Genomic DNA, 27,548 nt, shown 5'->3' on the forward strand with positions numbered 1-27,548 from the left:
CTGAACCTCTGCTGGCATCAATGGGCTGTGCTGATTTGAATGAGTTCAGACCTGATAATAACGTTTTTTTTTTGTTGTTGTTTTTGAAAAAAAAAAAACATTTTAGGAAATGCTGCTGCTAACATGGGAATCTATCTCCATCTTCAACATAAATGCATAGTTGACTTGTATTAAATATACAAGTGACTAAATCGTATAGCAATAGCAGCATGCAATTATCAGCTCCTCTGTGCTCACTGTGCACTTCAGACTGGTGGCTCTGGGGGCTCATGGCTTAGCAGGGGCTACCCATGGGGCAGGAAAGCTCACACAAGTGGGGTTTGGGAAACAGCAACCTTTTTCTCACAACTGAAGTAGACTGCAGCATGGTGTTTGGGATGCAAGTTCATCTCACATGGCATCTGCTGAAGGTGTACAGCGCAGCTCTGGCTGTTCGGTTAATTATGATCCTAACTGTATTTTCTTTGTGGAGTGAGTGAGTCCTGGGTCTCAGGATCAAGCTCTAGGGTAATCAAGCTCTAGCATCACTGTCCCCACCACTGTCACAGCCTGTGCTCATCCATTGTCTCAGTACAAGGGGAGAAGAGGCACTGGAGGTCTTGGCTTGGCTTGCTCTTGGTCCATGAACAGATATCTCACAGCACCAGGCTTTGTTATGGTCCAGAGGCCGGTTCCTCATCCTCGCTGGCTGAACCCTGTTCAGAAGACTCAAAGTGCCTCCCACCCCTTGAAGGTGTTTTACATATGAGAGTTGACTCACCTGCACCCAAAGGCATGGATTGAAACCTGAGAATTTGTCTTGAAACACAAAACAAAAACAGTGAAGCAGTCGGTGGTGGTTTAAAGAGGTAGCTTTGAAGATAGGATTTTATCTTTAAAAAGGGTGTGTGTGGAAGAGGAAGCAAATGTCTGTGAAGGACAGCTGTAAGGAGAAGCCTGTAGCATTTATATTTGCAGTCCTTCCATTTTTTTGCTTTGTTATTTGTCTGGAAGGTGATGGATAAATACACAAACCAAATAGTTGTTTGCTTTTAAAGTATTTTAATCTTTAGCTCGAAGGTTGGGAGAGCCCTGTATTGGCCTTAAGCCACATGTTTTGGTTTGGTTTTTCTTGGGGGGTGGCAGGGAAGAATAATCCCCCCCGCCCCGCCCCGAGGTGAGACTTGTTGGAAAAATTCCTCCAAGATGAAACTCCTTTGGGCTTGGCATAGTTACACTGGGAATAAATGGGAATAAATGCCGTTCATGGTGTACAGGGTGTTGGGCAAAATATATAGCAGCCCCTTTGCAGTGATCTCTCTCTTACGTCTAGCCTACCACACAGGGATTTCACAAATATTGCAGAACATAACTCAGTGCTGAAGTGATCCAACAAAATTTATTTTACAAATCTTTAAAAGACAAGGGATAAAAAGAAGGGCAATGCACCTAGGAGTCTGAATGCTGAGTGTAGAGAGCAGGTGGTTTATCTCCACTGAACAAAGTTCTGCAACAAAACCTTGTCTGCATCAGCACAAACAAGAGCAGAGGTACGAGAGCCCTCGATGTCTTGGCCAGCAGTCTCTGAAAGTCCAGGCAGCATTTTCTTTTAACTTTCTCATGTCAAGCCCATCCTGGCTTGCTGTGAGCGCTGTAGGAATAGTTGGTTTAAAAGTCTTGTTTGCTAATGACCAGTGACGCTATTTTAGGTCATCTTGAGCCTTCTCTCCAAATCTGCTCCGTGATAAGAACAAAACAAAAACCTTGGTTTGGCATTGAACAGAACAGTTTTGCTCTTTTAAACAGCTGTTACTGGGACAGCAGCTCCTTGCCCCATTCTCCGCTGGAAGCCGGGCTTGGTGTCGCTGTGGCCTCCAAGTCAAGACATGGGTAACAACCTGGCTGGAGGACCGGCTTGGTGCATGGTGGAGAGAAGCCCCCTTTTCCATTTGGAAGAAGGGTGGTACATCAATAACGGATTCGAGGCTCTCCCCTATCTTTTCATTGCTTTGTTGGGCAAGTGACAGTACTGGCAGGGTCATGTACCTTGTTTTCTGAGAGACACGTGTTCTGCCCTGGCTTCATTTCCATGATGCCAGCCAAATTCTTCTTATAGATCATGACAAGCTGGAAGTCAGTGAGTATCAAAGCTCCTGTTAATATATAGAGTACCTTTATATGTTCCCATATCACCTTATCACCCAGTTAAAAGATAAGACACAAAAGAGCAACGCTGCCAAGGGAAGTGAGATGAGATTCCCATGCCACTGAATAAAATATTATCTTGTGTAAACCAGACCAAATGTGAGTCCTGAACCTCCATGTTCAGCCAAACTACAGCTGTTTCAAAGCAGATCCAACAGCACTACGAAGTGCATTTTCTTTTTTTCGTTTCTCCTAGACAAAACACTTATTGTGGAAGTGAAGATGCAAAAACAAACAGGCCAGCCCATCAGTCTGCTGCTAGATCAAACCTGGTAGGAAGCCTGACTTCCAACTGGCTTGTTATGGTGGCCACAGGAGGTGAGACCAAAGCCCATCTCCCAAATCCCAGCTGTGCAACCAGATCCAGGAGGAGGCTGGTTCAGAGCAATTCCTCCCTGAACACACTTCTTTCTTCCATCAGGCAGTCATTTAACAGTTTCCAGACCCAAAAGCTATATCCACTGGACTTCTCTGTGAATTTGTCTTAGTTGGTGCAAAACCCAGTTCTGGCCTCTACAACAGCTAGTGGCATGTGGTTGCACAATCCCACCATGTGTGGAAACATACACTGTTAGTTAAGCTGCAGATACTGCTCCTTCTTGAGCAAACCACACCCCAAGACCTTGTTTATAACACGATGGGAGGGACCGCATTTGAAGTCTGTTTCATGGCAACTGAAATCATAATTAGCCCAGCTATCTTCATATGTTGCAAGATAATTTCTCTTCCGGAGGGGGTGGATGTTGAAGTATATGTAAATAGTCAATTAAAATGAAGGGCTCATTACGGGCTTGCTCTCTAGCTGCCATGTGGTAGACAAAGTTTGGTAATGTATATTCTCAAGATATTGCTGCAAATTAAAATATAAAAAGGTAAAGGGGTTTTGGAGAAGGGTCTTCTGCTGCTTTCTGGTTCACACGTCATCCTTTTCATAGGGAAAAGAGTCACAACTGCAGGACTTCTTGAGCTGGGTGTGAACTAAGCCATTAGTTTAGTGCAGCAAAGGCAACTGCACGGTCGTTTGGTTCTCAAGCATGGCTGAGAGAAAAAGTGAGTGGCAGTACAGCAGCCTTTATGATATTAGCTATAATTATAGGCTGCCGTTCTTTGTCAGAACAGGAGGAAAAATCAAATATTTATTTTTGGGCATAAAGGGAGAAGCAAGAGCCTTTTCTTGAGTGTGTGTGCAGAGGGTGGGTCTGGTCCTGCACTCTTTAACAGGCTGATCTGAAAGGTGTCAGCACCTGCTCCTGTCCTTTGTCAGTAGATGCAAGAGACACATTGATCATGTAGAAAGGTCCAGAGCGACAACACAAAGTGGCTGACTTTGGAGCTTTTTGTATTTTTAGCACTGCTGGTGGCTGCGATACTGACAGCAGAATAATCTGAGCTCCCTTCGAGTGAGAAATGATTCACACTGTAAAAATAAAGCTTGATGCAAACAGCTCTGTATCCTCTGAAATGAGGACTGCAGCTCTTGAACTTTTAAGGACCTTTCTTTCCAGTTCTTTAGGGAAGACTTCCAGGGGTTTAGTGTTAGCGTGAATTGTCTGTTTCTCCTGAATGGAATTTTCTGGAAGTGCTCTGTCTTGCTCTGGCCTGGCACCGAAGCTGAGCATTAGGAGGTTTTAAACATGGATCCAGTTCGGCATCTTCAATACTGTCGTGAATTGTTCTCTGCCACTTCAGCCAGATGTTGGTTCCTTCAATGAAGAAGCCTGTAATAGTTAATGCTTCCCTCTGACCATTCCTCTGACGTGTAATCAGAGAGCCAGTGTAAGCTTGTGATACCAGAGCATCTTGTCTCTAGCCATCTGCTCTGGGTGCTTTTTGAGGCAGAGAGGAGAGCTATTTCCAGACAAGTGGCACTTAGTTTCAGTGGGAGAATCTGGATCTTTAGCAAAATGTTTTACATAGACTTGAAATAAAGAAGGGGGAGGGAGCATGAGTGGGAAAAAATATTTTAGTAACACTTGTGGTTTACAAGGTCTTATAATATTTCAACAAATGACATGCGCATACTGTACAAAGGCAGCTGTAGAAACAACCTTCAGAGAGTTGGTACCTCTTTTAATTAATTAATTACTTGGGCTGTATAAAAGGGCATTCACAGATGCACTAGAAGCACATGATTTTAGCACAAAATACTGGTACTGAAGCTCCACACCTTTGAAAGTCGTTGGTCCTCTCAAAACCCTTTTCCTTGTAGCGTCACATTGTACGCAAGGTCTCTCCTCTGAGGCTCCATCTGCACAGTGGGACTGAGGTGAAGGCCTGGCTTTTGCCCTGGGATCTGCTGGGGTGAGGTTGGATGAGGAATGCGGTTCTCACCCCGAGTTGTGCATCCTTGCATGGACACCCTGAGAAGAGTGGAGCAGCTCATTGCATTTCCACGTGCAGGCAAATACGTGCTCCTGTAAAATCAAGGTCGCTTGCTCGTTCTGTGCCTGCCCCATAGTGCAGAGCTGCTTTGCATGTGTTCGTGTGCAAGGCAGATGAAATGACTCCGCTCCAGGAACTGAAATAATGATTCAACTAAAAGTTTAAACAGAAGTTGCAGGATGGCAAAAAAGCCTTGTGTGGACTTTCCACTGTTCCTACAACTACTTATGACCTTCCATACAGTCAGATAAGTGGCTTTATCAGACCTGAAACAGGAATCCAGCTTGTTAACAGAATCACTTCGGTTGCAAGTGACATTTCTTTCCTTTCTTTTACAAGCTTGATTACCACATTTTAAATGGCGACATTTATTCTGAGAAGTGTTGACTGAGACTTTAGCCACATCATTGATTTACGCACCAGATACCATCAAATTGTATTTGCATTAAGGAATGAGCCATAAGCAAGGAACTGGAAACTGTGGCTTAAAAGGTGAATATCCTCTGGATATCTAGGTTCAGATCTTGGGTCACAGTTTAAAGTGAGTATTAACGACTCCTAGAGTCTACAAGGGGATGTGGGGTTTTTTGTTTGTTTGTTTGTTGTTGTTTTTTTCAATTCAGTTGACTAAACCAGTGCACAGTTGGCACTGTTGAAAACAAGATGGAGATGGGCTAGTAAGTCAGGTCAGACTTGGGGTGCATCTGCAGAGCAGCGTTATCTAAGGATAACTCAGATAAGAGGTTCAGTTCATCAATTGATTTATTAGTTTTATTTGCTCATCTGGGACTTTGAGCAACCCGATCTAGTGAAAGATACTCTTGCCCATGGCAGGAGGGGTGGACTAGATGATCTTGCAGCCCAAAACATTCCATGATTTCTCTCCATTACAGGTACAGCTCCGTAAGGAGGAGGACGATGCCAATGTATGGAAGCATATTTAGATTCTTCAGAACTGATTCAGTCCTTTCCAAAAATTGCAAACTTTGTCAGTTGATCATTAGAATGGATTATATTTCCCCTCTTGTCTCTCATTTAGAGAAAGGAAAGCTTAAAATATGCAAAAAGAGGAATAAGGAAAGCAGGGGAAAAAGCAACCTGGTACAGCTGTGTGCCTCAGGCAAACCTCATAGTGCTCCCAAATCACAGATCTTGTTCCAAAACATACAGACATGAGCATTTCTCAATGAAATGGTTGTCTAGTTTGGGTGGCATGGGAAAGGCTGTAAAAAATGTCTATTTTCTTAGATATAACTTTAGAAATAGAAATCCAGCTTGAGGTAGTTGCCAGTTTTGGAGAATTGAAGCACAAGGAGCTAAACCTTAGGTAAGTTGCATGCAGTAGAGAACGGAGATGGATGCTGAAAAGTCCTGGGCAGGCTGTACCAGGAGTACAGTAATGTAATCTGTAACATAAAGTGTATGTTATGTAAACGTAACATTTACTGTAATGTAAAGTATAGCTGAGAGTATGTGATAGGTAGGGCAAGAACGTTTAGCAGCTTCTGGTGTGTTTACTCTGGAGAAATTGTAAAATGGATGTTAGGGAACCTGCTTCATGACTGCCATTTAGATTAGGAAGCCAAGCAGATAAGTATTGGTGTAGAAAATGCTGAAATGCCAAGACCGTCAGACGTTTAGGCAATGTTCTTCTGGGAACCTACAGGACAAAGAAAACCCAGCAGATACCCAGACACCTTATCAGAGACTTAGGAAAATCTGTTCAAGCTGAGCATATAGTTATCTGGGCTGTTTCAGCTCCACAAAGATTCCTTTAAAATGCAATTGCTTGGTTAAAATAATTTCTTTAGTATTTTCAGCATGAACACAAATCCGTGGCTTTTCTCATTCCCCAAATCAGTTCTGAGGTATTTACTTCCTCAAGGGCAGGTATTTTAGCACTGTTTTGGTTTCTCTGCCTCTTCTGCCTGTATGTAGACTGAGGGATGCTCCTGAGCTTGTTAATTGAGGGGTACATCTGCAAGGAATTTCAGGACTCTGATCCTCCAAACAAGGCTCTCCCGGAGCAGCGATCATCGCCTGGCTCAAGTCAGTCCCGTCAGCTCAAAAATGGTAGTTAGGATTGGTGTTACTACAAGGAAGGTGAAATATATTGTCTTTTCTTTCACTGTGCTGCCCAGTGAAAGCTGCTGAGTGAAGCTAGGAAAGCTTGCATGTCAATCATGGTAGTAAAGCATGAGCGTTGCTCTGGGTTGAGCCTTGTAATCAGCTTGGAGGAAAATTATTAAAACTTCTTAAGTATGTTCTAAGGACAAACCTCCCCACAAATGTGAAACTGCTGAAGGGGATCTCTTCTTAAAAAGCCCTATATTAAAATATTGCAATCAATAATTGTGTGAGTTGCAGAGTAAACACCAGACAAAGTATTGACACATCTTAGCAGTGTCTTAGATCCCAACCAGCCTTAGAAATGCCAGTCTTCTCCTTCTGTTGTCCAGAATAAGTCTGCATGTTGGGCAAGATGGTCCAGGTCAGTGGTGTTCTCCTGAGTGATCAGCTGATATTCTTGGAGTCTAAATAGCACAATATTTGGAACAAAATCTGGGCTGCTAAGTTAGATCTCATCGCACATTTGGTACCCAAGCCACTGCCCAGCTCCGGCAGCCTACTGGGTGGGTCCTCCCTGTCCCCCCTGGGCAGAGCAGTGACTGCATCCAGCACTTTCTGCAGGATGCTGGTACAGGTATGGCTCAGTGCTCTGGGGTTGCACAGAGGGTAATCTAGGTGCAGGAGATTGAAACTGAAGAACCATCCAGGCTTGAACATTGCTTCTTCCCTGATGCTGATTAGGTGATTAGCATGTAAGGTAGTTATCTGATACAGTGGCAGTTAAAGTTGTATCTATGTGGTGCTTATATAACTGGCCAAAATAAAAAGCACCGTGACTTCACAGAGAGTAACCATATAAGCTGCTTTTGATAATGTGCTGACGTTGTGGTGACACAAACTGGCAGCGTGTTCTGAGGGAAGTCAGCCTGACTGCTGCTCAGCTTGGGCTCTTCTTTGTGATCACCCTTGCTGGGCTTGAGCTCTTGCTTTTCATTTCTTTGAGACTGTGTTGCTGGTATTGAGACACTGATATTTCAGATCCTGTCTTCATTTGGACTCCTTCATAATTTTTTTCATCGTCCATGGAAATTGGTCTGTTCTAACACTGTCCTGGTTAGATCTCATTTCGAGCTGATGTTCAAACACACTCTACTGCCATATGAGGCCAGGTAGTGAGTATTTGCCAAGCAGAAGCTGGGCAAGCCACAACGGGCTGGATTTGAATGAGTGAAGTAAAAATGGAAATTACAGGAACATAATTTTGAATATCTCAGTGAGTCACAATCCATTTGTTAGCAACAGAATGCCTTTTGGAGATGAAAAACTTGGGAAGAGTACGGGAGATATCATGTCACCTTTGCTCACACTGAATAGACTGTCATCCTGCTGTGAGACTCCAAGAGACGTGTTGCCAGATGAGAGTTTTGCTGGCAGAGTTGACTTCAGAAGCCATGAAGGAATTATGTAGCTTGGGACTTGAAACACAAAGATCAAAGTACAGTTATGATCTATTCTCTTTTTTTTTTAGATAGATTTGTGGTATTTAAAGAGAAAGAAGGATACAGTGTTCTCAGGTCTGGAAAAAGTTTTACTTCAGTATTAATCTGAAAGTAGATGGGAAGAAGAGCCCTGTCCAAATGAAGGTGGCTTTGTGGTTTATCCTTTAAAAATCATCTTGTCTTAACAGAGAGTGTGACGATTAATCTCTGACTCTGGTTACTGCATGTCATTCATTAAAAAAATGGCTTAAAGTAAACATATAGTACCGCCTTGGACAGATTCTCTTTGGGAACGGTTTCATTTGAAGGCCCTGTTTCCCAGGCCCTTTTCAGTGATGACTTTATGGGAAATACCGTTTTAGAGGTGTTACCTGGCAGACATGATCTGTTATCGCTGCCTCCATATCGGCCTGCTGTGCAGGCGCTCTGAGAAGACACAATCAGGACTCGGCCTGTTTCTGTGCCACTCGTTGCCATGTTTGCTCTGCGCACGGTCTTCAGAGGAATTTCTCCATAGCCACCAAGGACCATGACTTTTTAACGTGTGCGTGGTGCTCCCACCCATCCAGAGTATTTGCCTCCAGCAACTTTGTTAATAGTGAGACTTCTGGGAACGCAGAGAATTTTCAATGAGCTAATGAGGAAGGAAGACACTAACCCCCTAGGTCTGATCCTGTCATTTTTGCTCATGCTCATAGAGTTCTGTTGACTTGGAGGAACCAGGAGCGCAGGCATGACCAGGCCATGCTGCTGCTGATACTCCTCTTGGAGCAGATACTCCTCCTTTTTGCAATGCAAGAAAAAGACACTTAGTGAATTCTTTACAAGCTGGTTCATAGTCTCAGTTAAGCAATGCATACATTATTCATTAGGTTTATTGTGACAGTTCCTAGGGACTGCATAGGAGTAGGGCTTAATTATGGTGGGCATCAGAGCCCCTGCAGCCCTCCCAGGTTTTATAGAAGAGGAGGGCAGGCAAGGCAGGGAAAGCGCTGATTTCAAGGCACTGGGTTACAGATTGAGCCCTGTTCTCATTTAGCAACGTCTGTGCTTGAGCGCGGTGTGAAACAGCAGCCCGATGTCTGTGCTCTGTGCTGATGTGGGGGCTGCGGAGAGCAGCGCTATGGAGTGTGCAAGAACATGACACAAATGGAGAGCAGAAGACTGCTCTGTCCCATGTTCCCCGCCCCCTCCTTTTTTTTTTTTCTTCTTTTTTTTTCTCCTTTCATGCCTGTCCCCTTGTTCTGATCTAGCTTCTCTTTGTGTTGTCTCTGGAAATCAGCTGGAAGACCTTGGTGAAAAGGTTACATCCAGGCTGTGGTGACTTAGGAACCAAGGCCGGTCTCGGAGGCCAGACATGGATGTGAGACGGGTTGTTGGCTCCTGGGCTCACAGCCTTCCTGAGGGCCAGGGGAACTGGGAGGGCTGAGACCGTCACGGGGCTGTAGTACTGTTTGTAGCTGGGTAATTCTAATTTCCATAGAGTGAGCACTAAGGCATGGCAGCAGTGCCTGTGGGCCTCGTGTAGGGTAGGGGAGAGAAGCCCTAGTTTTGGGGAAGCCAGCCTGCTGGACCCAAGTGCAAATTTTTGACATACATGTACAAATCTGTGCTTGACTCTGCTCTCTAGGTGGTGTGAGCCTGGATGAGCAGTGAGGAGGAAGCATCCACCAACTTTACAGGGTCTTCCTCACTCCGCGTAGTCCCATTCAAACAGGGCTGGGTGGTGACCTCCGTAGTGCCATGCTGGGACGTGCTGCTTACAGAGCGGTACCGCTTGGCATGGCGCAAGCACCTGCAGGTTTGTAAGTGTCCAGGGGAGCTTATGTTCCCTTCATGGGACACAGGGACTGGCGTGCCTTGGGACCTCATGCCTTGAGCACTTTGGAAATTCTTCTTTCGGTACCTCAAGGTGATCCTAACAGCAGGTGCAGGGTGACTGTAAGAGGCTCGTTTTGTAGAGTGCCGCTTGCTGCTGCTCTGGCTGCCGCCTGCCCAGGGGTTAGGCTGTCAGTGTGGTATCCACCCAGCCAAGCCTTCTTCTTCCTTCTGCTTTAGAGGCATCCAAGTTCAGTTCCCTCGGGCAGAGCCCATGGACTCAGAGGTGCAAGGGTACAATGGCTCTGAACTCTGTCCTGATTTTGACACTCCTCCTTAAGTATATAAGGGCTTTTGATGTATAACCTAGGAATGTACCAGCTAGTGTTGCTTGTAGCCAGATCTGTACATTACAGCTCTTCAGGGATCTGTCCTTCATTTTTGTATTTTACAGAGCCCTCCAGGCTTCACACCTTTCTCACCCTGCTAGCTGTGATTTACTGTTTCTTCCTTAAAACAACCTTCTAGACCACGGAGGCACTGTGTGCTACAGCACATGCCTCTGGAAGTGCCACTGCTTCCCTGCTGTTCCTGCTGCAGAAACACCAAGAGGACCTCCCTGGGGGGTGCTCTGACCATTGCAGAGTGCACTCAGCTGCTGGGACGTGGCTGTGGGGATCCCTTCAGCAGCACAGGTTGCGTCAAGGTTGTATAGAGCATCCAGTGCTCTTGTGCAGGTATTGGAGTCAAGATAAGGGCGAGGGCTATCTTAACTACAGTTTTGCTGTCCTATGAACTCTACTGGAGTTTGGGAAGTTTGGCATCTCGGTATCCAGAAGGAGCTCAGCCCATTTTTTTAATGGCCTTTTCTTCTTTCAGTCTGCTGCTAGTACACTTGTAAACTAAAGAGAAAGGAATAAACTGGGAATGGCTCCAGTGGAGCCTATGGAAATGGGCAGATGCAAAGATGGAGTCAAGAAAGTTGACTTTTGAGTCCAGTACTGGACTTTGAGGCTCATTTTCTTCTGGGAGGTTGGTGGGGGGTTTTGCCTCCATTTCTGCTGAACTTCTACAGAAAAGATACCAATTTTCTTCCATTTTTATGGCATCACAATACTGTTTTAAATTGGAACAGAACATGCCAAGAAGTTATCTTTCCATGGAGAACTTGTTAAAATGCTTTTTATGAAAGTTTTCCCTATGGTTAGAGATCCTTCCAGGATTTTTATTTCAAAGGAGCACAGTAAGTTACTATGTGAGCCCCTCTGCAGCCTGTACCAGTGCCAGTGCCAGCCTGCCTGTCTGATGGTGGAAACCAAAGGGGCCAGCCAGCATGTCCCCTGAAGCACAGTGCCATCATGCTGGCTGCTTGCAGCCGACCACTGTGGAAGGTGACAGGGTGACACAATCATGTGACTCATTTTCCAAGCTGCTTCCTTTATGTTATGGAAACTTGCTGAAGACTGAAAATTCAGCCCATAACAAAATAAATGGGTAATCGTGCCTGGACAGCGTGGGTGAGCACATGTGCTTTAGCTAGCATGACTTTTAATTTTTTTTTTTTTTTTTATTCTATCCGTTTTTTAGATGTCTCATCTTGTGAACCTTTGAGAGGGTACAAGTGATTTAGGATCTGAAGGACACCTAATTCAATGCTACCCAAGATTCAATAGCTGCCTGTTGTTGGTACAGATCTAAAGGTGTGGCGCACATACTCGGAGAGATGGAACGTCGTGACGTGCTATGTACTTCAGCTGTCCAGGTAAGCAGCTCCCTCCAGTCCACACCACAAGCCCTTACACTTCAAGGTAACAAAACAAAACATCCGCATACATGATGGTGCTCTGTCAAAAAATCCTCCTCAAGAGTTGTTTGCACAGAAAACATTTGAGGGATTTGAAATGAAAATAAAGGGACAAAGACCTCTGAACCTAACTGGGAAGTCCAGCATGAAGGGAGGGAGCAGAGGTCACGCACATGGAAAGATGCGTGTTCTCCTGCCTTGGAGAACAGCAAGTGTCACATCAGCTCTGTAACAGTGGAGCAGCGTCGCTCCTGAAGGTCAGGCTGTCAAGAGCTGACTTTCTCAAACAGACCAATATCTTTTTCATGAAGTAAGCCAAACTCCTGCATGAGACCTTTTCTTCAGTTTCAGAGGAAAACCGAGCTATTTTGAAATGCTCTTTTGATTAGTGCTGTGTAATACAGCATCCTGCCTTAGCCAACATTCAGCACACCTAAGAATTAGGGACGGCACTGCACCCGGTGCTTCTGTAATTGTGAGGAGCTGTACTAGTTACTTGTATTATACAAAAAGAAAACTATAAATCTTTTTCCTTTTGATGTTATCAATATCCCTTGCTGAATGTTTGTGCGTGGATAATTCCAGTTACAAAATATCTCCTTGCTTACAATTTCCTTATCAAACTAGAGGGAATCGGAATTCTCTCCTGTGCAATTGTATGGGACCAGGTCAGCTGAACTTTCTTGCCAAGAGTTTTCTCTGATCAAATAAGAGATCTAACTGGCATTCATGTAGATGGGGTCTTTTTGTGTGTTTCTTTTTTGTTTGGTGTTTGGGTTTTTTGGCAATGCATTTAGATGATTTCATATAAACATACTGCTTAAGACTGTCAGTGTTGTTTGGGAGTCTTAGCTCTACATTGTCTCAGGCAGATGGCTGACAAGCCAGATGCCCCCGTGATTAAACTTTTTTTTTATTCCTGGTTTGGCTGCTGGGTAGTTGAATACTGGTCATATATGTGAGGGTTTTGTATCTTCATTTCTTGGTCAGTGAATATGAGACTAACATTAGTGTCTCTAATATAAAGTTCTGTAAGGGTCTTAGAGTGGAAAATACTGGATATGACCTCAGTGGTGATGCCACCAAGTTCTGGGGTGTTTTGGAGATGCCAGTGATACAGACTGGGATAGTGCAGATGTTTGCCGCTCATTCCTTTGCCAGCTGCTACACAACAGGAGCAGCAGAGCTTTTCTACAAAAAGAAAGCTCTCCTTTCAGGTCTCTGTAGAAAATACGGAACATCCTCTTTCACTTTTGGAAGGAAATGAACCTAAACAAAGAACTGACTGTGCTGTGGCCTCTAGGCTGGTGGCCAGTGTCATTATCCTTTAAGGGCACATTACAGCAACCTTCAGTTCAGAGGTGTTGATTTGTATCTCTCTGGTGAGGTGCCAGAATGGGGACAAGGCATGGATCCCTCTTGTGTTGCTCAGTGCTGCTGGACCAGTCAGTGTCAATGGGAGAAATGTTTGTTCTGCTGTCATCCTGTCTTCTGGATGGGGATTTGGGAAGGACACAGTAAAGGTGACAGTTGCAGGTAAATGCAAGCTATCAGACAGAAACAACTCTGAGACCGTAGGCTTTCCTGCCGCCAGATGTTACTAGATCCCACCCTCTGCTGCATGCTTTAGAGGAAGGCACAATCTTCACAACAGGCCAAATTCATGGGCTTCTATTTGCACCATAATCATCTCTAGAAAGAAATTTCTTACGGATTAGCATATGCCCAGAAGCGTTCACAATGAATAGGCCTTACAGTTTTGTCTTCAGTGTACCGCAGACATTTGGTCATATCTTCAGCTGGTGAAAACTGGCATTGCTTTGTTGCCTTTCCAAGTCAATTTACAATGAGTGAAGATTGGTCTTTCTGTTCTCCTTCACATGAAGGTCATGCAACTTTTGTGGCTTTGTGCAATATGTTCTTTCTAAAGAGAAATGAATGTGCAGTTGTCTTTTATTTTGCAATGATCTTTTAAAGTACTCAGTTCAAAGATTGGGTGTGCTTTGACACACTTTCCACCCATTTCTTTCAAATTAATAATCCTCTGGTGCCTCTCACATGATCTGTTGGTCCTGTGAGGGTTTGAGCTTTGATGGTGAAGGAGTCTTTGAACAACAAGGGAGGACTGGAAAATCTGGGGAACTTCTGTTTTAGAGGCTTTGATATTGTGCTGGTACTCTATCCTACTGTTCGGTTGTTTCAGTATTTCCAGTCTCAGAGATTCATTTCATAATAGACACAAGGATTCTCACTTGGCTTGTCTGTGATTTTCTTAGTTGCTTGAGGAAGACTGTAATAACTTGCCCACTAAGGCTGCCACTACCTTATTTTCAGCAGGATCTAAAAGCAGGATTTCAAAGGAAATGTAGAAATCTGGAGGAGAACCAGCCCCCACTGAGGAAAGGTCTCACCCTAAAGCCTCAGTAAGAGAGCTGGGAGGCACGTATTTTTACATCCCTCTCCTTTCTTCTCTGCGATGATTAAGAGCATCGGCTGCTACTCACTGTGAGCAAAGGTTTAAGAATTTCTCTCACAGATAGTGGAGACATGAGTCGTTCTGCAGGCCTACCAAAATCAGGACTCAGCTTCCTGCACAGTCAGCCTTTGAATCAGATCCCCCAGTGTTGCAGGGAAGTGGGTTGTTAGCTGGGCATCCTCCAGACCCATCTCCAAAGGGATCCCAAAGATGAGAGCTCAGAGCACTCTAGGAAGCTGGAGGAGTCTCGAAGCATTTACAGGAACAAACTGACTTGAGAGTGTTTCAGGCGCTGCAAGCAATGAGGAGGAGAAGTCCCCTTTGAAAGCCAGTTTAGGCTCCAAAGCCAGCAGAGGTTTGGAGGAACCCCTGCCTTTTCTGAGAAGAAAACCACAGAGTTTGAACTATGAATCCACAGCCACCCCCAAGCTATGGATAAAAGCAGAGTATCTTTAAAATCCAAGGCCAGCAAGTCTGGCGTGAGTGGTTAGGAGCAGGAAGCCTCCTACGAGACAGGAGCTCATCTGCTTTAAGAACATCAGGGTGTGTCACAGAGTAACGGAGCAAGATACCAGCAGTTTCACAAGCAACACTAGGAGTCAGATCTGCTTTCTAATGTGTCCTTCTGGGCACTCTCTCGTGTTGGGGGAGAAAGACCTTAGTTTATCAGCCCTTCCCCTACTAGGGGCACCAACAGAGACTTTCTGCTCTGTTTGACCCCCAGTGTTCTCAAAACTCATAGGAACTCGGTATGTTGGTGGCTGCTTCTTCCAATTCCAGTTGAAATTGGACGATTCCCAGAGGCAAGGAGGCACATGGTGTGACTGCACATATGGGTTGTCTCCCTTATGTACTGGGAGGAAACGGCTGTAGGTCGGCTCTGTGGTGGAAGCTGATCTCCAGGAAGAATCACCTTTGAAGAGAAAGAAGTAACTGCCCTGTGACACAGAGTGCATCTGTCAGTGCTGTTTCACTTTGAGGCTGTCAGTAAATCATCTCAAAGGTCTTGTTTGCACTTGATGCTGCCTCAGAAATCCTGAGTCACTCTTTACCCGATTCACCCTGATACATCTGTTTACTCTATGGTTATATGATGGCTGTGAAAGTCCTTAAGTACAAAGAAAGTCGAAACTGGCTCCTTCCTAAAAATGTAGTCCTGCTGCTTTTATAATGAGAAAGCAGGTTGGATGTCACATTCCTTGATAAACGCAACTGCGTGTCAGTCCCAGCATTTCTCAGGTGTTGAGACATAGCTTAGTTTTGCTGTCTGCTTGTGCTCAGGATCTCCTGGCTGTTGAAGTCCAGGAGTACCAACACAGATTTATACCTCTAAGATGTTAAGTACAAATTACATTTATGTCAGACAGAAGCATCTCAGACTAATCCTCTCAGTCTCTGACCTGGAAACAATTACAGGTCTGTATCAGTGTGGAAAAAAACAACAACAACAACAAAAAAAAACCCCAAACAATTTTCTTTCCCATTTTCAACATTGAAGGGTGTTTGGGGCCATGTTCAGCTCAGCTCTGGCCTGTGTTTACTGCTGTCTATGTACATGCACGTCTGTGTCACTTGGGTCACTCTGTCTTTGCTGAGGGTTAAGGCTGTGTACACAGCTGTTTGCTGGGGTCATCTGAAGTGCATTTACATTTATTCTGCAGTAACTTGGTCATGAATTTAAGCTCTGAAGGGCACCAAGCAATTGTGCTTATCAGTAGGAGCCTTGGTGCTCACCTCTTGCTGATGGGCTCTTTCCTAAGTTATCTTCAACCTCAGTCGCTGCTGGCAGTCCTGAGAGCTTAAAATCAGACAATTGTTTGAGCGTTCATTAAGCTCTAAATACTTAAACAGTGAAACCTTTATAAAAGCACCTCTGAAAGCTGAAGAAGAAAAATACAACTGCCTGTAATGAAACTTTCCTGCTGGTGGCTGTAAATCAGTAGGGTTTTAGTAGCTTTTGATGAGCATCTCAATGGGGCCTATCAATCTGACTGCATTTAAAGTTTCAGCCGTTGTTATAATACCCGAGTGATCACAAATCGTCTGATGACAGAGATAACTTGAAAAGATTTAGCAGAATATGAGTTTAGCTGAAATTGTGACCTGACAACCATGGTGTCTCTAACAACTGCCTTAAGTCACTAATGTGCCTCTATCCTGGATGCAGAGACTACGCTGATGCCATTCTGTCTTTTGTGGCAGCTCAGCTACTGGTGTCCCCATCTCTCCTACCTCCATTTTCTACCTGAGGCAATAGCATTCACTCCTGACCCAGGAGACATGGAGTATAAATTCAGATAAAGGAGAGAAACTAGAAAAGCTGTGTATGAGCCAATGTCATCAGAAATTTGGGCAGCCACAGCCACTTCCCAGTCATATAATTCACTTTTTTCTAGCAATGGATGCAACATAGCTACTTAAGAGTCTCACCTCTTTATTTTTCTCCTGTTTCAAAGCTAATGGTAAAAAAATAATAATTAAGGTATCCATGAACATCCTGTGGTTTAGGAACTTGGGGAAGCATAAATTGAGAGTTTTAGGCACTTATCTTCAACCAGCTATCCCAAAGGCCATTTGAGCTGTAAAGTCCATCCATCACTTTGGCTACTGACGCCAGTGCCACTGCCAGAGAAAGATCAGTCAGGCTGGATTATCAAAGTCAAACCCAGAGACAGCTCTTGTGGGAAGTCGTTGAGAAAGTCTCATGTCTTAATTCCTCATTGCGTAGGAAATAAAAAGGGGATTGTGCACGAGGGGTGGGAATGTTCTGTTTCTTATTATCTGAATGCGTGGTCTTGAAAGAGAGGGCAGAGCCCCTGTGCAAAAGATAAATCATATTAATGCAGTTTGTTTCCCCATTTTTGCCTTCCAGTGCTGTCTTCTGGGAGCTGGAGTCCAGGAGCTTTGCACATGAACTCTTATATAGGGCTAGTAGTAAGGGTGGGTTGTTTTTTTTGTGATAAGAAAGAGCCAGCCTTGGGGAAAAGGGAAAAAACAGACCCTCAAAATGGAGTGAAAGCTATTTATTCATAAGAGAGTGACCAGCTTGACTTTAGAGGTGCAAAGGCAGGCCCAGACCTCTCTCCGCATTCAGCAGCATTGACTGTGCTTGGGGTGCTGGCTGCGCTGCTGGCTTCCAGAGTCATCACGGGGGCTGACGGATCGGCTGTGCTGTGGGCAATGGATGTGACCGATGGCATCTGTCCATGCTGGTAGGGGGATCCCCTCTGGGGGAGCAAGCGGCCTGGCAGCTTAGCATGGGGTGCAGTGGGCTTGGGAGTTGCAGTTTCGGTAGGGAGGGAAGAGGAACGCCTGGAAGCATCTTTGGGGCACCTGTGAGAGCAGAAGGCAGGGATTTGCACTGGTCTGTGACATGCACTGTGGTGTGATTCAGTCGCCGGCCCTGTCTCTTGGCTCAGTTCAGAACACAAAGCAACTCAGAAGCTTCCCCCCCTGCCCCTCCCCGGAAGCTGGGGCTTTTTGATAGGTATGTGCATCCCACAAGCAACTGTTTCTGTCAGGACATTTCATGGCTTTTGAGGGGAGTGTGTGTGAGAGGGGGAACCTAAGCAAAATGCACAGGTTTTGCTAACCAAAACCCAACTTTCCCTACACCTCTCTCTCTCCAGGTAAGATTTTTTCGGGGTTGGGTGTGGGTGTCTGTGTATACGTGATTCACTTGGATTTTAGGAAAGAAAACCTACCTGGGAACCAAAACCTCCTTTACAAAAATACTGATAAACCTTTTCCAGTTCCATGAAACGTTTCTCAGAAGGCAGGAAACAATTTCTTGCCTCCCTCCATGTGGTTAAACAAGGCTGAGCAGTGAATGGGCAAGATGAAGCTTGATGGTGGTGAAGGGCCCTGGGGCTCACAGGCACAGGCTTTGAGCTGGCAAAAGCCAGCAAGCTCCTACCTACGCAGTGAACCAGGAACTGCAGCATTGGAAATGTGTCCCAGCGCCAGCTCAGTGAAGTCTGAGCAAGAAGGTACATATATCTGCCAAAGGCCAGGGTCCTAAATCTGTCTTCAGGGGGAACTTTGCACAGAAATCCACTGAAAACCAAGGAAGTAGCATGATTTTTGGACCCATGGGAGAAGGGTCAACACTATCCATGTCAATTAAGCAGGTAGGTGAATTTGAATAAAAGAATGGCGTAGCTCAAAATACATGGCTGTAGCTTGCCCTCTGTGGTCTGGTAGGGTATCTCAAGATACCCTCTAAAAAGCTGTTCAAGCTTCTCCGGTAGCAGACTTGTAGGAGCACTGACACAAGGCACAAGTGCAGTGCAGGTTACACACTCCCTCCTTCCTGCATAACTTCATCACTGGCTACTTTGCCTCTCATCGGATTTGATTAAAATCTCTCAAACTGCGTTAGAAATGGAAAGAACACTGCTATTAATTTTCATGGCTGCTTACAGTGGGCATGTTGCATTCAATAGTTCAACGGGTAGGTCAAGCTGCAGTGTTGTTTTAATGAAACCGTGAGACGTGCCGTGCAGAGAAAAGCAAGCTGGGTTCCGCTTCACGGCGACTCCCCCACTCTGGTGGGTCTTGCAGGAGCAGTTTGACTTGCATGCCCCGTGGACAGGACATCACGTCACAGTGAGCAACTTCCATAATTGCTACTGGTATTGGTTATCTTGGCAGAGAGGCCGAAGACTGAACACACTGCAGGGAATGAGCTCTGGGCTTGCTCTAGAAGAAACCTCTTTAGTTAAGGGTCAGGGCACATGGACAGGCAGCAGTAGAGAGGGAGCTATTATTTCTGGACAGACAGCTGACACTAAGGGTGCTTATTGCAGCATATTTATCTGTAATTTAAAATCTGGGTGTGTTTTCTATGCTTAAAAAAAAAAGAAAAAAGCTGAAAGCAAGCAACAGGAAGAGGGTCTGAAATAAAAGGTTGCAAAAAATCAAATGAGCAGCTTCCAAGATCTGCATGTCCGGGTATTGCTCTGGGTGGAAGGTGGCTTGTTTTCCAAGATTAGCTCTTGGCTTATGCCCCAGTAAGTAAGACCATGCATCTGTACTGGCTGTGGCCCAAGGCTTACCCTAACCTGTCCCTGACGGTAACTAGTAGCACATGCTTAGGGGAAGCATAAGAGAGAAACTGTCGTGTGATCCTTCCTCTGTTATTCTTCTGGAGAAACTGGCTGCTCATGGTTGGATGGGTGTGCTCTGTGCTGGGCAAAAAACTGGCTGGGTGGCTGAGCCTAAATATTGGTGGTGAATGTAGTCAAATCCAGTCAGTGACCAGTCACAAGTGGTGTTTCCCAGGGCTCAGTACTGGGGGCAGCTCTGTTTAATATCTTTGCCAGTGATCTGGACGAGGGGATTGGGTGCACCCTCAGTAAATTCAGAGACGACACCAAGTTGGGCAGGAGTGTTGATCTGCTGGGGAGCAGGAGGCTCTGCAGAGGGGTCTGGATGGTCTGGATCGATGGGCTGAGGCCAACGGTGGGAGGTTCAGCAAGGCTGAGCGCTGGGTCCTGCACTGGGGGCACAACAGCCCCCTGCAGCGATACAGGCTGGGGGCAGAGTGGCGGGGAAGCTGCCTGGTGGGAAAGGGTCTGAGGGTGCTGGTTGATGGCTGGCTGAACACGCCCAGCTGGCCAAGAAGGCCAAAGCGCCCTGGCTTGTAACCAAAACAGCATGGCCAGCAGGACAAGGGCAGTGACTGTCCCCCTGTGCTCAGCACTGGTGAGGCCGCACCTCAAATCCTGTGTTTGGTTTTGGGCCCCTCGCTTCAAGGGGGACATCAAGGTGCTGGAGCGTGTCCAGAGACGGGCAATGGAGCTGGGGAAGGGTCTGGAGCACAAATCTTAAGAGAAGCAGCTGAAGGAACTGGGGTTGTTTAGTCCAGAGAAAAGTAGGCTCTGCGGGATCTTATTGCTCTACAGCTACCTGAAAGGAGGCTGCAGCGAGGTGACACTAGGTCTTTTCTCCCAAGTAACAAGCAATAAGACAAGAGGAAATGGCCTCACATTGTGCCAGGGAAGGTTTAGACTGGATAGTAGGAAAAATTTCCTCACTGAAAGGGTGGTCAAGCGTTGGAACAGGCTGCCCAGGGAAGTGGTTGAGTCACCATCCCTGGAGGTAATTAAAGACCTGTAGCTGTGGCGCTGAAGGACATGGTTTAGTGGTGGGCTTGGCAGTGCTGGGTTAACAATTTGACTTGATGATCTTAAGCATCTTTTCCAACCTAAATGGTTCTATATTATATGATAACCTCCGGCCTGTAGTCCTATCTTTTGGCATCAGAGTCTTGGTGATTTTTTGAGCTGGCAGTTGTAGTGGTTCTAGGCTTGGTTTTGGGGGTTGTTTGGGTGGGTTTTGGTTTTGGGAGAAGTATTGAACACCTGTGCTTTAATCACCTTTCTGCCCTCTGTGTCTCTACAGAACTTGGTCACCTCCCCCTGCCATCCCTTCTGAGCTGAGGCATCTTCCCACCCCCTGCCACCCCTTTCCTGAGCCGAGGCATCTTCCCACACAGAGGCAGGAGCTGTGCAGTATGCCAAATCACTGGTCAGTCCATTCTTCTTCTCCATGGGTTGTCTATCCTTTTCAAGAGAGGGTGATGAGACGCACACCTCCCCAGCATCCCCACTCCCTGGAAAGGTCACCCACAGGGTCATTTTTTTATGGTGGCTATAAAAAAGGAAGGCTTCACCTTCCTTCTCTAGCCTTTCAGTAATACTTTTTGAGATCCTGCATGCCTTCATGACCATTCCTGAGCCTTGAACTGGCTTTTTTATAGTACTTTCTGCAGCAGCCCCAATAAAGTGACAGATGACTGTGAGAGCAGAAGGAAGCATAATGTGCTCACAAAGTAGAGAACTGCATGTGCAGGTAGACACTTCTTATTTTATACTTTGACAGTGTATTTGTGCTGTCATAGCATGGCCAGTGTCCCTTTGCTGCGCATCTGCTTGGTCGGCCTTGGAAGTGACCTGATTGCAGCAAGCAAGACAAGCAGAGCAGAGCATTTCCAAATTCTTGGTCATATTTGAAAACTCTCTGAATTACTGGCTGGTGTATGTGGATGCTGTGCTAGAGAGAAAGAGGAAACATTGGTTTGAGTTGTAGATCGCAAGTGTTTCAGAATGACCTTGCAATCCCCTGCATGTGGAGTCAGCCATGTCTCAGACACCGCTGCTGTTAAGTAACAGCAATGTAATCTGGTCCTGGGGTTATTCCGTGTACATCCCCTGATCGTTTTGTGGTTTTGAATTTCCCCAAACCAGTTTTTTTTCTAAACTTAAGTAGTGAAGATTAAATCCCTCTTTGATGCACTTTTATTCCTTTTTGTAGATGTTACTGTCTCACTGAGAAAACAAATTTGATTATGAAACACCCTGTTCCCATTTCTCGACTCTTCCCCTCTGTATCTGGAGACCTATGTCCCCTCCCCTTTTGCATATGTTTTGATATAAAGCTCTTGTTGTGCAGGACGTGTATACATAGGCATGTGCTACCTATAGACTGACTATAGAGCTTCTTCTGCTTTGCTGAGAACAGGTGAATTTAATCAGAGCTGCAATAAGGACTGGATTTCCAGTCCTTGCTTTTTTATTTATGTAAGTTGCTTTTATTTACCTAAGTACAAGCCCTCTTCCCGCTCTTGGAAATTTCCACTGACTCCACTCATTTCTTCTTCAGGATTTAACTTCATCTGTTCAGACCAGCCTTGCTGGTCAGGGTTATTCTATCCATTTTTATTCAAGAACAGGGTTAAGTTGGTAACTCTGAACTCTCGTCCCCAGGAAACAGGCTTTGACACGGTAAATAACAGACCAGTTAGGTCTGTTGCTTGGATTGGTGTCTCTCTCGTCTAGGGAGGTGAGCTAGTCTTTGTCAGAAAAGAAAAAGGACAGAAGTGTAAATAGAAATGCATTAATTTAGATATCTAGGCAATGTCTGTAGAGTTAAAATGATTGAAAACTTAAGGAGAATTGGGAAGATGGCAGCAGTACCTCCCTGGGCTTTACGCAAGAGGAGCTGTTGCATTTGGGGGAGAAGAGGAGGATGAAGTGCTGAGGTACTTGGGTAACGGCTCTGTTTCGCTTTGTCACGGAAAGAGGGCTGGTATAAAGGGGAAGGCAGGGGACAGAACAGCTTTTATGTTTGGGCATGGGCTGGGAGAAATAACATGCTGTAACTATTGGAGCTGACACAGCAGAGGCCCATTTGGCCGGGAATATAGGGCAATAAATGCAGTCAGGTGATTGGAGGGTGTTGTGCGTAAGGCTGCCAGGTAGTTAAGCGAGAGCCGATCAGGAAATAATTATGGCTGATAAGAGGAGCTTGTAAGGAGGCCAGCAACTTCTGTGACCATGAAAGGTTTTAATGATTAACTATTATGGAAAGGCTAGAAGCACATTCTCCCCTGTCTTCGAAGTCACACCCCACTGCTCTCTCCCGCGTCATTAACTTCGGCGCTGCCCTGCTGGACGGCCGACTGCTGTGCCAGGGCTTCGCTGGTGAGCGTGAGCCAGCTTTAATGCAGGACGGTCTCTGGGATGTGAATGGAGAAGCCGGTTGCTTCCGAGACGGGCATAGGTAGCTAAGTGCTGGGTCTGCCCAGGTGCCTGCACCTCCTGGAGTTAAGTCCTGGGGGAATCCGTACCCGGGGACTCTGCAGGAGATTGCTGTCCCCTGTATATTGCAAATGAAACCCCACCCTGGCAGTAGGCTCATGTGCGGGTGGGTGACAGAAAGCTGTGTGGCTTGAAAAAGGGTTTGGGGAAAAGATGCAAGAGGGAGGAGAGAGGAAATCTCTTGCGCTTTGAGTGGGTGCAGCAGCGTATGGCGCGGGTGCCTCAGGACGGGTACACCAACACACACACAGTGCAGCTCCCCAGGACTGGGCCTGGACACTGTTTCTGAACATCTCCTTTCTGTTTCCTTATGCAATGATGAAAACAGCAGACGTCAATAAATGCAGCTTTTGCCAACGCGATGTTGACAGTCTGTGGGTGTTTGCCTGCTGCAGGATTTACAGCTCGGTACAGCCCTAATCATTCGCCTTGCTCACTTGCTCTGGCTTCCAAGGCTCACACAAGAGAAGTGACCTACCACCATCAAAACTTCTGCTTCCCACAACTGGGAATAGTATTCCAGTCTGGTGGGATTCCATCTTCTCAACCACTTTGGCTCCATTTACAAGGTTCTGTACGCACAGGCTTGCACATAAGTGGCTGTGCTGCGGGAAGATGAAGAGGCCACAGACCCTGCTAGGACTGTATGATGGATGGTGCTCAGCGTACATGAGATGAGATTTGTATATTCTGGCTCTGTATGTTCCTAGGATTGGCCGAGGGGTGCAGGGGTGGTGACCACGCAGCAAGCTGGCCTTGTCTGTAGTTGGGTCGGCCCTTTGCAACACACCACAAAGCGCCATCCTTTGCATGGTAGCTCTTTCTTCTTTCTGCTGCTCCGCCTGTACCAGTGAGGGCAGAGCTGTGCCCGGTGCTTGGCAGGCGCTGAACCAGCAGTCTCCAGATTCACTCCATGGAGGGAACTGGCCCGGAATATTAAGGTGGTGGTGGTATTGGATATAGACAGTGGGAATGGCGCTGAAACAGTACTCTGGATCCTGAATAGACTTTCCTTTGCAACCTTACTGCATAGCTGTTATTATAGCGTTTGCTAATTGATTTTTCTTGATTAATGCTAGCTAATTAATTTTTATTAATTAAGTCACATTTAGTGACTTGTATGGTTAGGCACAGCTATAAACCCGTGCACAGACCATCTGCAATGAGCACCAGTTTTTCCAGCTCAAGATTTGCCCCTGACAGGACAAGGTGCTGCCAACCCTGTGGACCCCCTGTGCTGGACCCACAGTAAATGTGGTATTTACTGTGGTATATAAATACTATAAAAGCATGTAAAGGTGCCAACAGGCCGGGGGAGCGGGGGCAAATCCACAGGCTGTTGTTGGGACTGCCCACAGACTGCAGGTAACTCCTGTGTCAGTCTGTGTTGCTGTATGTGTTGGATAACCTTGGCCAATATACAGATTCCATCATCATTTCTGAGAAAATTACATCATTAATGTATCGTCTTTAATCAATAGGCCATGGCCCTGATTCAGCAAGACACTTAAGTACACGGCTAATATCCATCACAAAGTCTGGTACCTTGATAGGTTGGGTTTTGTTTTTTAGGAACCTGCTTTTTGTATTTGAGATTGAATTTGTGCTAAACTGAGCAGTTTGTGCCTGCAAAGAACATCAGCTGTGGCTTGACCATGAGGTGCCATGTGCTCACAGTATAAATATGACCTCAAAGCTGTGAGATGCCATCATGTGGAGAACAAAATCAAAGAAAGCCAAGAAAAGGGAGAGACCGTTACCAAGTGGTGCATTTGGCCTCTTGTGGCCCACCTCACCTGCACGGAAGGTTGATGCAGAGATCACAGATGATGGAGTGGAAGGTGTGATTTTGGTAAAATTGCATTTGGCTGTTCTTAATGCTGGACGAGCACACAGTGCCCAGGAGGCAAGGGGAGAGAGAGGACTTGCTGATGAATGGGCAGAAAAGCAGTTGATGATCATACTGGGGGAAGCAGAAGCTCTGACTTACTTTCCATGTACAACTTAAATGAATCCTTACAAGTCCCTATTTGATTTCTTTTTTTCTTAACAAACATTTATATTTAAAGAAATCTGTAATTTTATTTTAAACGGTTTCTTTTTTTATTTGAAGGATGAGTTAGGAATAGTTGTAAAGCAATTGTTCATTAGGCTTGTAGCTGGGTTTCATTTATTTTTAATTCTGTTCAGCTTGGATAGCTTTTAATCAGTTTAATACTTAACATCTCATTTCACTAATTGTTATTTATTCCATTCAATTATGTATCTTACAAGCATTCATTTCCCCTTACAGATCTCCTATAATGACCCCTAGGAAGCCGAGGAAATGAAGGCAGAGAGTTTCAAACCACCTTGAGAACAGCTTCTAGTGACCACCTTGCATGTTAGGAGCCTGAGCCATAATAGCAAGAGGCAGGAAAACTGGGATCCTCCAGCCACTTAGATGCTTTTGAGAAATTACTTCTAAACTGTATTTAAGCACTGCAGTAAAGCCCAAGTAAGTACTTAAGCAGAGGCTTAGTTTAAAGCACACAGCCAGTCTTGCCCCTGCTTGACAAACTATATGCTGTGAGTTCAGTTACTACTTCTTGGGGAATGGCTGGAGCCATTTGCCTGTCGGGAAGCTTTGCTGTAGGCATGTAGCAAGGAGGAAGAGTCTGAGCTTCAGGTGTTGAGCTGGTATCACCTGGAATTATTTGGTTGACTTGGATGGAGGTGGTATGATTTACGCATCCATCAGGGGTACTCAGCAATGCTTTGGTCTTGTTTGTAATCGTAGCGCCAAGTGAAGAACTGTGGGGACTCACTGTCACCTCCCCACATACAGGCAGCCACATCTGGCCATGGGCTGTGTCTCTGTGTTACATTGCAGGGAGACAGAAATTTTCTCAAGCTACTGATTTTCTGGCAGAGCAGCAGCAAGCTTTGGTGGCTGAAAAGTGATGAACTCTGCACTGAGCTGTGGGGAGAGCCAGGGGCTCAGCGCCGGCACAGTCAGCCCCAGCACAGTGGTGGGTGCAGCCTCGTGAGCACAACCATACGGGTTTTGGATTCCAGCCATCAAGTAAGCACTTGGTCACACATCATGGACCACCTCTGTCCTCCCTTCAAACAATTTCCTTGCTGTGACCTGCTTTGGTCAGGGCCTGATCCTGACCTGAGAGGAGTCAATGGAGAGGTCAGCCCTGACTCTACCACAGACATTCAAGCCTTGGCCTCTCTCCTGAGCCTCTCCAAGGAGCTGCAGGGCTGACCACATTGCTGATGGCTGCCAAATACACTATTTTCCATTCCAGCCTCACAGCATCATTGTCCCTGCTCAGTAGTCCAGTCTCCCTGGTTACATGACAGCAAAGCTAGGACAGGCATGGCATGGTTTTGCCTTATGTTCATTGATCCTGGCTTAGTGCTCAGTGTTTAACATGACAAAAGGCTGTTTGCAAAGTCACAGCAATTAAATTCTCTAATGGTCCTATTTTTTAGAGGAGTTGAGTCTGTGGGATGTAAATGTATCACAAAAGTAGTCTGTTTAGCACTGTTGCTTTTTTAAAGGCAAAGCAGGCTTGTTGCAGCTCCAGGGGTGAGATCCACAAGATCCTCAGTGGGTGTGGCCCGAGCAAACCCCCAATAAACAGGGTTGGCCAGATCTTCATGGCAAGTTGGTGGCCATGTTGCATTCCTCTAGCAGAGCATGGCTAGTGAACACTTCTGAAATGGCAGAGATAACGACTGATATTTAGGAACAGGTCATAGGGTACTACCAGGAAGTCAGCCAGGAAGCTGTAAGATGCTCCTGTACTCCTACAACACAACAGCAACAAGCAGACCCCTGCCTGCATGGGCTGTTTAAACACATCTGTGGCTCCAGCAGGTTGTTCCACCCAGGTGTGGCTTGTCTTCAGTGCCCTTTGAAGCTGGGACTTGGGGACTTTAAGCAGCTTTCCTTCTGCTCCCAGCCATGACTGTCCAATTGCTGTGCTTGCAAAGACTAGAGAAAACATGAGACAGGGGGAGCTGGAGCTGGAGCAGTTGTGGAACAGCTTTGTCAGAGCTTGTCTTGAACTGAATCACTTTATGGTCCCAATCTGATCTGGATTGTGCTCATATGGGAACCACCCCCTGCTCAGCTTTCTACTGTTGTGGCACAAGGAAGAGAGATCTACTGAGCTCCAAACCCTCGTTCCTTTCCCAAAAAAACATTTTGTCTGGCGGTATGGACTGCTGTAAGGTTAGCACACCTAAGAGGTCTAAAGCAGAGCTCCCATCCTCTTGAGTTTTGTGGAGTCTCAGGATTTCTCTTTGGCTTGCATAAAATGAAATTAAAAAATCAAAAGCTGTCCTGCCCCAGGGCTGGCTGTTCTTGCAGTACCCTGTCACCCTGTGCTTCCTGGCACCCCCCGCCAGCCCCCCGCCCAGTGCTGGTGCAGCTGGGGCATTCTCGGTTCCTCTCTTGTGGGAAGGCTCAAAGGTGGTTTTGCAGCCGAGGAATATTTCCCTGGGGGAACTACACATGGGGAGCTACAGTCGTTTTGCTCTTAGCTGGAGCTAATGGCTGAGGTGAAACAAAGTGATTCAGGGTTTGGAGAGTGATTCAGAGTCAGGCTCTGGGAGCAGCTTCCCTAACTCCACATTCAGGTAAATCCAAGGGCATTGCTCTGGCTTGAGACTCAAGTTGGCAGTTTTATCTCCCATTGGTTTGTCTCCTGAAGCAG

General features: G+C 45.9%; 1 long non-coding RNA gene across 1 annotated transcript in view; it reads left to right on the forward strand.

The window, feature by feature from the left end:
- The first annotated feature begins 11,542 nt into the window (after positions 1-11,542).
- The window catches only part of LOC114011351 (uncharacterized), a 206,203-nt gene continuing 190,197 nt past the window's right edge, over positions 11,543-27,548 (forward strand). Inside the window, exons 1-2 of the long non-coding RNA XR_008747369.1 lie at positions 11,543-11,715; positions 20,639-20,764. This is a non-coding gene — a long non-coding RNA (uncharacterized LOC114011351). The remainder of the gene's footprint in view (positions 11,716-20,638; positions 20,765-27,548) is intronic.

Source organism: Falco peregrinus, chromosome 5 (assembly GCF_023634155.1).
Source record: "Falco peregrinus isolate bFalPer1 chromosome 5, bFalPer1.pri, whole genome shotgun sequence".
Classification (NCBI taxonomy): domain Eukaryota; kingdom Metazoa; phylum Chordata; class Aves; order Falconiformes; family Falconidae; genus Falco; species Falco peregrinus.